Raw genomic sequence first — 13,606 nt, 5'->3', positions numbered from 1 at the left:
TATTATAATTGTCTTCATACTTCTTTTGTTTCAAGGTGGCAAGAGTGAATTAATATAAAATTACTTTTGTCATTAAAAGTGTCGCCTTGTATTAAAATTACTTATAGTTATTATGATTTCTCATTATATTTGTTGTAGATGACAAATATTGGTTTTGTGATAGAATATGTATGCATCTTTATTCAAATATTGATTGAAGATATAAAATTACTCTCGTCGTCGAAAGAGTCATTTTGTATGAAAATTACATATAGTTCTTATGATTTTTCATTATATTTGTCCTAGATGACAAATATTGGTTTTATGATAGAATATGTATGCATCTTATTCACAAATTGATTGAATACTAAAATTTCAATTATATTAATTATTCATATTCAATTGAAATGACATTGATAATGAATTGAAAAAAAAAATTGGGCAATTATGGTTACTCATAATGAATACATTTTATTCTAGGCTTACTCATATGTTTGACATAAGTAGCAACAATAGTATTGTCTTACAATGCAATGTAATTTTATAAGTGTGTAGTCTTACTTTTACATCTAGAGAGGTTGTTAAGACCAAACCTTAAGAATGAACACCTTGACCTATCCACATCTAACACCACGTCCTTGTCTTTCTTCTCTATCCTTAACACAACCTCTTCCAACTCAAGCATCGAATTCGATTCCTCCTCATCCTACTCTTAGAAAGTTTTTGGTATGTATTATAAATTTGCATTTAAGTTAAACTCGTCCAAATCAAATGAATTGTGTAATTATCCTTCAATATGTAGTACACATTACTTAATTATTACATTTTAGCCTAGCACTAATATGTGGAAATCTAGGTTTATAACATTGGCAAATGAAATAGTTAATAAAAGTGCACTAACTTTTGAATGATAAGAGACTTAAAAAAGAGATTGTAGGCAAATTCTCAAGTATATTGCAAAATTAAAAATTAACTATTAATAACGATTTCTATTATTTCACCAAAGTAAAACTTAAACTAGTGGTAAATAGAAGTGAAAGATATTCTTTAATAAAGTAATTCAAGCTCGCACGATGTAGAAAAAAGGAAAGGAAAGGGGCTTTTATAGTCCACGATGTCAGCCATCTATGTATGGGTTTACAGATGGGTTAGAGCAGTATGGGACTACCTCGTACTCCTTGTGGGAGGCACCTAATTGCACTACAAACGAGGCATACATACCTTACTCCCTTGTGGGATTTGAACTTGTGACTTCTCTTTCAAGAGCACAAGTTCTCCACCATTAGGCCAACTCAAGTTGTACCAGCAAGAAACCCTGGTAATGAAAACATTGCAATGATCGTAAAGGTGCCAAGGAAGGAGAGACAAAATCAAGAATAGCCAGTAGAAGAATAAAAACAATATACTTGACAGAGGAAATCAAACCCGAACTAGGTTTTTTTTTTAGAGGAACTTGGAATCATCTATAAATTTATTGGGCCTAAGATGGAACAGGCCAAAAAAATCAAGACATGGATTGAGTACGCGTAGAAAACATAGGAAATCATGAAGTTTTTACCAAAAGGATTCTTCATAGTTATCTTTGCAAGCGAAGAGGAGAGGGACAAGCTTTTACAAGGTGGCTTATGGTGTATGGGAAAATATTCGCTATATTGATTCCAACCCAACCATTCTAGAACCATATGAGAAACTCATATGGATAAGACTTCAGAATTTGTCGATTGAGTATTGGTCGAAAGACTATTTATAGAAGATTGGGAGATCTCTAGGAACATTGATGGACATCGATGTAGATCTTGTGAACGGTGACTCTTATTTGTACACCCAAATTAAACTCACGACCATTAGAAAAATCCAGAGAGAAATAAGGCTTTGCATAGATGGAGAATTGTGGTCATAGAAAAACAAAATTGAAGAGGAGAAGTATTGTTTCCTAAGGTGTTGAAAGAGGGACCACATGGAGATTAGTTGTTGAATTCCACGAAAGAAGATTGAAAAATGGATCCCAAAACACACCACCAACTTGCAGCAGATGAAACGAATTGGATCTCAAAATCATCTTGGTAAAAAGACTTCGTTGAAACAAGTGTTATTGGTATCACAACAAGCTGAAGGAACACATTGGGAACCAGAACAAAAAGAATCAGTAAACTACGACAGGATAAAAATGGACGAGGTGTTAGCCCAAAATAAGACAATTGTGCAATTTTTTTTCATAAATTCCATACAATGGCGAACTTGTCAACATAGGGAAGAATGTTGGTGAAATCCAAGAGGGTCAATCAAATGGAGAATAGGATCCTAATGGGAAATTTTGGGGAGAAGATGAACTTGGGATCATTTTGGGGAGAAGATGAACTTGGGAAAGCAAAGAAGGGATGGGGCAGGAAGTAAAAAAAAAATAGAAGAAGAAAGATGAAGCATGAGGGAAAGGCTCAATCAATATACATAATTGATTTTCTTAAAAAGACCAAGGGATTAAAGGCCTCCCTTGGGGAGCAATAAGGATCCCAACAAATGGTGATTGGTGAAGCATCAGTTGGAGAAGTTATCAAAAGACATTATTTTATTTCAAGAAACCAAAATAAGTAAAGAAGATGGAGCCAAATTCCTCAAGTCTTACAAGAAATGGGAAGGGCTTTTTCAAAATGTGAATGGCCTCTCTAGAGGCTTAGGAATTATATGGAATATGAGCTCCATCAAAGCCTCTCTAATGGAAGCAAGATAAGATGGATACTATGTATTATTAGGTGTCAAATGACCAGTTTGGAATTCTCATTATTCAATGTCTATGGCCCCACTCAAACAGAAGAAAAGACATCGCTCTAGGAGGAACTCAAAGAAAGAATCAATCTATTAAATTGTGATAATTATATTCTAGGTGATACTTCAGTGCAATCCTAGATCTCTTAGAGAAATGTGAGGATTTAACAAAACTCAACAGAGTCATCTTGGATTTTAGGAAGTTAGTTAAAGAGATTGAGGCCATTGATATTAAAGAATGGTAGATTTAATTGGACAAATCGGAGAATAGGTTTCAACTATATTTCTAAAAAAAATGGATCAATTTCTTCTAGAACCATTTTAGATGAGCGATGATGTGATACTTCAAGTTTGAAACATGTGGTGGAGGGACAATTTATAGTTAGACAATTCAAAAAAATGGTAGGAAGATAGTAACATGTACAAAGTTTCAATGAGTTATTGTTTTATGAAAATAATGTTATTCATCAAAAACAAGTTACATATTTGAAATAAGGAGATTTTTAAGAATATTTTAATTGAGAAAGAAGCAGTCGAAAATAAATTAGCAATCTTAAATGAAAAAATCATTACAGACAATATGTTTAAAGAAGATTATTTGAAGGAGAAAGAATTGAAGGGAAAGTTGATCAAATTACTAGCAAGGGAAGAAATATTTATGGAGGGATAAGGCTAGAGAAAACTAGAACAATGATGGAGATTCAAACACAAAATATTTTCATGCAACGCTCAAAGAAAGATGAGTGGTGAATAGGATCATGCGGATAAAAACAGTGGATGGGTCTTGGTGCCAAGACAGATCGTGGATCGAGGAGAATGTTGTGGGTTTTTTCCAAGCTCTTCTTAGTGACAAATTGTATTTAGACACAAACAAATTGGGGGAGCTATTGGTTCAATTCCAAAGCTCATAACAGTCACTAGTGCAAAAATAGCAATATATGACTAAAAAAACTACTAAAAATTGCATATAAATGACTAATCTTGGTCACGTAGCCATTAGTAGTTTATTGCCAGTCATTTATAATGGGACCAAATTTATGACTAAACTATTTTAGTCATTTATTGGTTGTTTTGATTGATCAATTTAGTCATTGATTTAGTTGTTAATTTAGTCATTGATCTAGTCGTTAATTTAGTCATTGATTGTTGTTAACTAGTCATATATTTAGTCATGGTAGTGATTTATTTAGTCATTAATTTAGTCATATATTTAGTCATTAATTTAGTCACTGATTGTTGTTAACTGGTCATTTATTTAGTCATGGTAATCATTTATTTAGTCATTACTTTAGTTACATATTTAACTGGTCATATATTTAGTCATGGTAGTGATTTATTTAGTCATTAATTTAGTCATATATTTAGTCATTAATTTAGTCATTGATTGTTGTTAACTGATCATTTATTTAGTCATGGTAGTCATTTATTTAGTCGTTACTTTAGTCACATATTTAGTCATTGATTGTTGTTAAGCGGTCATTTATTTACTCATTGTAACCATTAATTGTCATCAATTGGTAGTATATTTAGTCATTTTTTATTCACTGATTTGTGTCCATTGGTAGTATATTTAGTCATTTTTATTTACTGGTTTCCATTAATTGGTAGTAAATATAGTCATGATATGAATAAAAAAATTTGCTCGGTATGATATGAATAATGTATTAAATACCATAAATTTTATAATGCAAAAATAACATAATATTAAACTTGAACTAGAACATAAAAGCAAATAAAAATATTACATATACGAACAAGCTACAACATGCTAGAATTAAAAGATTGATTCAACATCATGATAAATAAAGCTACAATTTGTAATAAAAAATGTAATATATATATATATATATAAAGTTTTAAGATGTCAAAGTCGTCTAAGAGTTTCCAACTCTTTTAAATACACCATGATAATTAAGACCCCTGAACAACACATTTAAAATACTACATAAAGCAGTGAGTCAAGATGTCTAACAACTAGTATATGATCAACTATGTCATTTTTTGCAAATATTTTAGTGGTCACCGTGTGAAGGTTCCCTCTTTCTCTTTCAGACGAACAACTCCATCTATTTTGTCTTCATAAGCAAGGGGTATGTTACTTGTGACCTTTAAAATGTTTACATTTGCATCTCGTGTTCCTTTCAAATTGACTCCATGTACAATAGATAGGGAGTGAATCCGCCCAGTGCCCACAACAACACCATCAAACGGATCCAACATCCAACTTTATTCCCTTCTTTGAGTTTATCAATACATTTCTGCAAAAAGAAAAAAAAAAACACGTTATATTACATAGGTAATGATTACCCTTGTTTGCATAATAAAACAACCATTAAGTTTACTTAAATAGTACTTCCATGTGTGTGTTAAAATAATTGCAAAAGGAAAATTTCAAAAATAATTGCACTGATTTTATAGCTGAAAGAAAAGACATTGCAACAACTCCACAAGTGCTATAGAAAGATGTTGAAGCATTTACACAAAAGCTATCTAGAAATGTTGCAGAAACTTCGTGCAATATTAGATTGTCGATAGTGAAATGAAAGAGTATGCCTAACATAATGGATAGTGAAATAGAAAACTAAGACTTGATAGTGATAAGGTTCCACTGCATCATGTCATCATAAAAAAACACTTTCAAATTTTTAATGAAGTTAACAGCAGTAGTAACCCCAATAGAAAGTGTTAGTACATAAACTATAATGAGATGCAACAAATAAGTTTTCAACCATGTGGAATGGTTGTCCTTAATATTCATGACAACAAGTAGAGGGCATAGCGACAGCCAACAGCAAATTGCGACTAAGTATGGAGTGGCTTTATAGACAAATAGATCAAGACAAAATACTTGGACAACAGATGGTAACATCTGACAACCATATAAAAAAAGACAAAAGAAGACATTGAAGAGAATTAAAGAAGATACTTGTAACAATAATCCATGAGGCTATGAAGATATTAAAATGACCTGTGCAAATTAACTCTGATCGATTACTGTAGTTTAGAGGAGGCCATTACAGTAGCAACAACATATGGTGGAATAACAGCATCAGAACACATTGTCGATTGTTCTGTGGGTTACATTCAATGTTTTAGCTGTCTATTCATTATTCTATAAGCTTGTTCATTGTTTGGGATATAACGATCATTAATACATGAAGGGTTTCAAAATCAAGGAAAAGTAAAGTTTCATAGAAATCACCTCAAGTTTAGCACTACTACTACTATGAATATCATGCACATACTCCTTGAATTCAACATAATCAGTGTCAACATTATCTTGAAGTTGTGTATCTTTGTAGAGAGCTCTATTGACAGAGTCTTTTCCTTTTCATTTTGCTTTCATAAAATTGTTTTGCTTGTGGTTTAATCATCATGCAAAGTTAATATAAGTCAAGTAAAGAATGCAAAAGCTATAAATTTTTGTCCACAACAACTATTATATTACCTCAACTTCAACACAACTATTATTGTGTTGCACATTCTTGTCCACTAGTTCATCATGACCACTATCAATATCGGCAACTCTGTTGTCATCAAGGCATTTTTTATTTTGTGCTACTTTGATAAAATTGCTCTACATGAAGTTTAACCGTCAAGCACAAAAATAATTCTTGATGAGGAGTAATTCATTTAAAAAATAGTCAATAGAGCCTTTCCAAGCATAAAATTCATAGTATATAGTCATATTTCATGAATACCCTAAGTTATACAAGGTAAAGGGTAGAATGCTATAAGTCATTGTCATTGGGCCACAATCATACACCCCCTTGATAGTAAGAAGTGGCTATAAAAACATACAGATCATAGAGGAAAGTCATAAAAATTAGTAAATGCACATAAATGTTGTAAGGAAAATTGATGTTGCAGCTACTTTTGAGAAGGTCTAAATTGACAAAAAGTTTTAGGGAGTTGCAATGGAAAAAAAGGTGGAGAGCAATAGCTGCAATGTTGAGGACGGGTTTGGAATCAAGAGTTTTATACGTTTTTTTAGGAGATTCATCTAATGCTTGAATAGGTATTTACTATTTTAGGTAGAGTTAGTCACTGTTTGAGGTATTACTCATTTATCTTTGATGATATTATGTCCACTATCTTCAAGAGTCAAGACATCCTTATTCCATGGTCAAGGTATAGAGCAAGCATGATGAGGAGCCACTATGATAGCAGAGGTCAAGTTGTCTTGAGAAGCAATGAAAGGTGAAATAGGGGCAGGTGACCTTGCCAAGAAGCATATAGTTATTTTTTGTGTCCCCATCTATGACCCAATAATAGGTGAAAGGGAAAGTTTAAAATATCTTATCCAAAAACATCTATATGGTTACTATAGATACACATTCATTGATTATTATCAATGTTTCCCAATAGTAATATATATTGCTAAGGAATTCATGCCAATGGCCAAGAAGAATCGACGAAGGCATTAAGCGATTGTTTTAATCATCCACTCTTCACAATGAAGAGGACTGACGTAGCGGACATGCAAAAGAGATTCAAGGTGAAGTAGTTTTCTCTCAGACGTTGGCTTCACATAATCTACAATGAATGACGATCCAACAACTAAGATTTGCTACATGTGCACATCATTAATCTTGTGAAAAGAATATCGTTGTAAAGGGCCTCAATGACAGGGAACTCTATTAGAGAAGAAGATTATCGTAAGATATTGTTGAACGATTGTTATGAAGACTAGGTTGATGGATATGGAGCAATACTGGAAATATTCAGTGTATGAGGAATTAATTAAGGAAAATGTTTACTGTATATTCCTACGTGTTATCAGGAATGGTAGTCCATATGAAAATCAATAGCCACACAATGAGCAATTAATGATAATGAATATCGATCATAACATAAACCAATATACCCAACGATGGTCAACCAGATTAGAATGTCGTAATATGAATTATAATTATACTGGTTAAGGAAAGGGTACATGTCAAATAATAATTATGATTAAGGTAACACGAGGTAGACTAATAGAGACTAATCTCAATAAAAAGACCCAATGACAACCCAATTACCATCAACCATTAGTTTGTAGATTAATAATGAAAGGATGAGGAAGGCGATCACAAAGAAGCATGAGGCACGTCTTTTTCACGTGACTTCTCACTCATAGCACATGGTATAAAAGGGCATTCACAATCTCTTAGTAAAGGGAGGAGGAATAAATAAATTGTTCTTTATTATGAGATTATAAATAATATCATGGAAGTTTATCTCTGATTATTAATCCATTTTGAGATCGCTCCTTGTGAGCAATTGCCTTGGGCACACTAATGGTTGCATAAGGAACAAAGTCACCAATCATGGAGCACTCCATATCCTGTATGTTTCCACATTCATACTTGAAACCACATAAAATTGTTGTTACAGGGTTATACATCCATATTTGAAATAACAATCATGTTGCTTTAGGATATTATATACCAAACACTACATTATCTAAGAGGTTGTATCAGAGATAGCAGTCAATATTGTTACAAGCAATATTATATTACATCTCTTGCATACATTCAAAGTATATATATATACGATAATCTGCAATATCTAGGTACTAATGTACCTAATTTAGTACTTTGAATGTATGCAAAAGATGTAATATAATATTGCTTGTAACAATATTGACTGCTATCTTTGATACAACCTTATATATAATCTACAATATCTGGGTACTAATGTACCTAATACACACACACACACACACACACACACACACACACACACACACACACACACACACACACACACACACATATATATATATATATTGAAGATTCCTTTGCTTGTTAATACATACTTACATCTAAGACAACCAGTAATCTATATATTCTAAATACCAAATACTTATACATATTAATAATTGTATATCATAAATAGCATAAAAATCAATATATTTCATAATTCATACTATCTGAAAAGATCATCCAAGTAAGAAACCCTACACAAATAGATATTTGTCTCTATCTCATAAGTAACCAACAAGGGGACATTGCACTAATCATTGAATGTTATAACTATTGCAGTGAGTATGGGTGTCAAGAAATAATAGTATGCTACTTGAGGATAGTGATGTGAAGAGTGCATCATGATTAGATAGATTTGTCTCATGAAACCTCTACAACACTCAAAGACGTGCTTTGGGCACCACTTGCCCCTCCAACCAAGAAGCCCTAATAAAAACACAGCGATAAAAAGATCCCCAATGATAGAAATAGCACTTGCCTCCATAGAAACATCACACAACACAAGATGCTACCCAACAACCATTTCATCAGCCAATACAAATCATAACCATGTTCAAAGGTTGAGTAGTGCAAACTGCACCTAAACTACTATTCCAATAATGATACATAACTATGGTTTCAAAGTGGTAATAGAAAATAGAAATAAGTGTTCAAAATATTGCCATATGCTCATCAAAAGATCAAAAACAGTGACAATATGTATGGTGAGTCAATTTTCAAACAATCTTGAAACATGGTATTTGTAGCTATTAAAACAATTTTTTAGATCTCCTCAAGGAACTATCAAGCACTGGAGTATATTTGGTATGAGTTCTGATGAATGTCTAAAGCCTATTTGATATTATGATATAGATTAGACAATGGTTATTTGATGACCGAGGATGGGCATCAAGAAACTACTTCAATTTAGGTTGAGAATGAATGTCATAGAAGTAATATACAAGATGTTCAAAACAATGGTGAGGGAGGACATCAAAAAAGATCCATGAAAACATTAATAAAAGTGGTCAAAAGTTGATTCCTAAGTCGCTATCACAACACGACTTTTGAGATGTTCAAAATGGCTAGGCTACTCCAATGCGTAAGGGTAAAACCTAGTGTATTGACTTAAGTTTTCACCTCAAAATTTGACCTGCAACTTGTTAGTCCATCATGAAAAATATAAAAGCTACAAGAACTCAAGCTTCAACCAATGAAACAACATGAAATAAAACAAATAAAATGATTATACCTTTCTGGATTATGTCTCATTGTATCCTAACCCCATTGTTCTTGGTTGCAGATGATTTGCTCTTAGACAAGCACTGGTAGCTTCCAAGATGGCAAGTGTGGAATGGATTGATAGATGATATGATATGCAAAAAGCTATTCTATGAAAATGATTTATGCTAATTTGCTCAAAAAAACTCTAAAATGCTTAGACAAATGAACTCACTGATGCAAAGATTAAGGCTCCTAGTTAACTATGAGATTAGCTATTAGTTTCAAAAATGGCTTAGGAGACCTCTAGTTATAGATTTTTGAGTACATAAGCTTAGGTGGCAGAGATCAACGATCATGATTAAATATTGCTTTTTAAATGGCTATGAGCAAGAGGTTGAAGGTTGAGAGAAAGGGGGAAGGAAAAGACAAGTGTCACTCATCTCACCTTGACTGAGGGGAAGACTAAGAGAATCTAGGATTGGTTGGAGAATATTTAGGGATGGAGGGACAAGTGGAGATGGACTAGGGTTAGGTGGACATAACCTCCTCCAAGAATATAAGAGTGTTTGAGAAAAAATAGGGAGGTTTCAAAGATTATGTGCACACACACATTTTATTCATGAATATGGGAGTTGGAGATAAGTGGCTCATAAATTATTTATTTTTATTTGATTTTATTGATTTAAATTAGCCACATGATGAATGAATTGGCAAAGATGGAGATGATGTGGAGATGAGGTGAGTTGGAAAGTGGTAATTAAATAATTATGAAATTATTTAATAATGAAACTATAGGATAGTGAATAGTGCATAAATATGATAAGGGATGATAATTAAATATTAAATATTTAATTATTAGCTTAGAAGAAAGAAGGATAATGAATTAATTAACTAAATGTTTCAATTCAATTAATTAATAGAAGAATATTAAATACTAACGAATTAAATAAATTAATCTTTTCAAATTAATTATTTAATAGAAGAATAATCATTAAATAAATATAAAATATTTGTTTAATTACTCAACCAATTTTATGTGTATACATTTTGCCCCTCTTTGAAATGATGTTGAGACAACATTGTTTCAAAGATTAAATCAAGTCTCGATGATGCCCCTAACAATGATGAAAATCCTAATTGTGTGCCCCTTCGGGAGATTGATCGTGAAAGTTTGAAAATTTTGATTGAGCGATTAATCTCACGATAATTGATTGAAAAGATCTGATTAAAAATAGGCCCTTCAATTAAATTTACTTTTGAAAAATAAATAAAATTGCCCCACTTTGAAAAATTAATTACCCCTTCAAAAAAAAAAGAGAAGGTAATAATAAAATTAACCATTGGCCCATTTTATCCTCATTTGCAATTTGTCATCTTTTGGAGAGAAAAAAGAAATTATCTTGAAATTTTGAACTGGAAAGATGGTGATCCTGTACAAGAACCATAGATTTGAGCGCGTTCGTTGATATCAGCAACCTGTTGAGTACGGCCCACCGGTGAGTGACCTATCCCGAGCTTAGTTTTTTATTTCCGTACCATTTTCCTTGTTTTTCGCATGATTTAGGGTAGTTTTGAAATTATTTTTATTTTTGTGCTTTAGTTTCTCGCTTTTGCATCGTAGGTTAGCGTTTTTGTTTGTTTCTCACATTCACGTTATCTGTCCACGCATTTGTTATCTTGGGTAGCGCATTTGCTTGTTTTGCGGTTTTGCTTCGTAAGGTCGCACAAATGTTATATATGTTAGCGCATATGATTGAATTCCGACTTTTGCTTGTTAAGGTCATGCATTCATGGCATAGGTTAGTGCATTTGCTCTGTTTAGCGCCTGCACATAATTTGTTATCACATTTGTGTAGTTGGACAACACTTTTGTTGAAAAATTGAACTCCTTTTTATTAAGGCAATGTGTAAGTTCACTCTAATGAATTTGATAGGATGTTTTGATGCTTCAATTTGATATATTGATAGACAATTGATGATAGTTGATAAGTTTGATTGATGAGTTGATTGATTTGATTGATTGATGATTGCTAATTGATTTCTTGATAGATGTTTTGATTGATAGGATAACTGATTGATAAAACCATGATTGATGATTTGATAAGAGCTCTAAGAGATCGATAGAGTCTTTGATGAAGAGCGTATTATGTTGATCATTTGATTGATAACATGATTTGTTTGAAATATTTGATTGAAAGGATAGATGATTGATAGACAAACTTGTCTGATTAAACATGAGAAACTTGATGTTCTCCAGTGTTCGAAGAAATTCTCAGTGGTGCGCCACTTGGTTCCAAATTTGAGTCTGGATGAGATTAGACATATTTATGCTTGTGGTCTGCATCACCTTTTTTATATGTCAGATATTACGCATAACAGGGGTCTTTTGACAACATTGGCCGAGAGATGGCACAGTGAGCATAACACGTTTCACCTACCCATTGGTGAGATCGGTGTTACACTCAAGGATGTGTATAGGATCTTACATATCCCTGTTACTGGCGAGCTTGTCCAGTATGACTACCAAGATTTAGGAGCTACTGAGGCCTACAAGACAGTTTTTGGAGATGAGAGCATTGATGGCGGGGAGATCAGATGGGAGGATATGATTATACATTATGAGACTCTCCCAATTATACTTGCAGGTTTGATTGGTGGATCTATCTTCCCAGATAGGAGATCACGAGGGTTTGTTGTCGAATGGGGCGACATTCTTTAGAGTATGATGCAACACCGTACTCGATATGCATGGGGTGTTTGCATGCTTGTGCATCGTTATCATGATTTACATCAGGTCGTGTATGATGGCGGGGCTAGTCTGTCTACTGGGCGCACACTCCTCTGGATCTGGTGTTGGGAGCATATTGTTGTCACACGACCAGTTCATGACAGGGTTAGAGGAGACGGTCGGCCTTTTGTTTACTTGTACAAAGGTATCATTACTCAGCATAAGCTGGGTAAGCTAGAGTATTGGAGATGGGTTCTTGATTCTTTAGATACTGTTATTTGGCGAACATACATTGATTGTGAGCCTTGGTTAGAAGATGTTGGTGTGTTACCATTGATCTTGCAGAGCAGATATCTGATCAGTTGTACTCCTTTCATCATAGAGAGATAGATAATTGGGCAGATTTTGAGACAGTTCGACTATGTTCAACATATGCCTTCTGGTGTGGCCATGTATGCATGAACATACAAGGACAGATGAGATTGGGGTCCTTCCTTGTCTTTTGAGGTAGCATACGTAGAGTTTTTGGTTGTTCCTATAGCAGCTTATGATTTGAGACCTCATATTCTAGTTGCGGGTATCACAGTGGATTATGCATAGTATCTACTTATTCATCCATTCCTTCGCATTACTGATATTACAGACCCTCCTCCCAGCTCAAGAGGTGAGGAGTCAGATTCTGATGATCCTCTTGTCAGGAGGCGGAGATGGAGGCGAGAGTTCAGAGTTGCTCGATAGGCTAGGGGAGATGAGGTGGATGAGGGTGGTGATGGTCGCAGAGGGAGGCAAGGATGGAGAGGAGGCAGGGCTAGAGTCCATGGAGGACCTTTTGGAGAGATTGGTTAGGTTGGTAGGATAGAGAGACCACTTCCTATGGCAGGCAGGGATGTAGGTAGAGGGAGTAGCAGGATTGGATCAACAAGAGGATTACCCTCTCCTGGATTGGGTAGAGGCGATGGATTGGACAGAGGTCAGGGGAGGGGGATTGATTTTTGGTCAGATCTATCCAGATCCTGGGGTTATAGCGTGATGCAAGAGCACCGGTGTAGTTCATACTGTGAGTAGTTAGTTGTGGAATTGCTTGGAGATCATGGCATTTCTTCATGTTTGATAATTTAGCGTTGTGGATTTAGATTTACCACCTTGAGTTCGTTGTCTTTATCTTATTCGAGATTCATGACAT

The sequence above is a fragment of the Cryptomeria japonica genome, chromosome 1 (genome assembly GCF_030272615.1).
Source record: "Cryptomeria japonica chromosome 1, Sugi_1.0, whole genome shotgun sequence".
Taxonomy (NCBI): domain Eukaryota; kingdom Viridiplantae; phylum Streptophyta; class Pinopsida; order Cupressales; family Cupressaceae; genus Cryptomeria; species Cryptomeria japonica.
The sequence above is the reverse complement of the archived record's forward strand: the minus strand, read 5'-3'. Positions refer to the sequence as shown.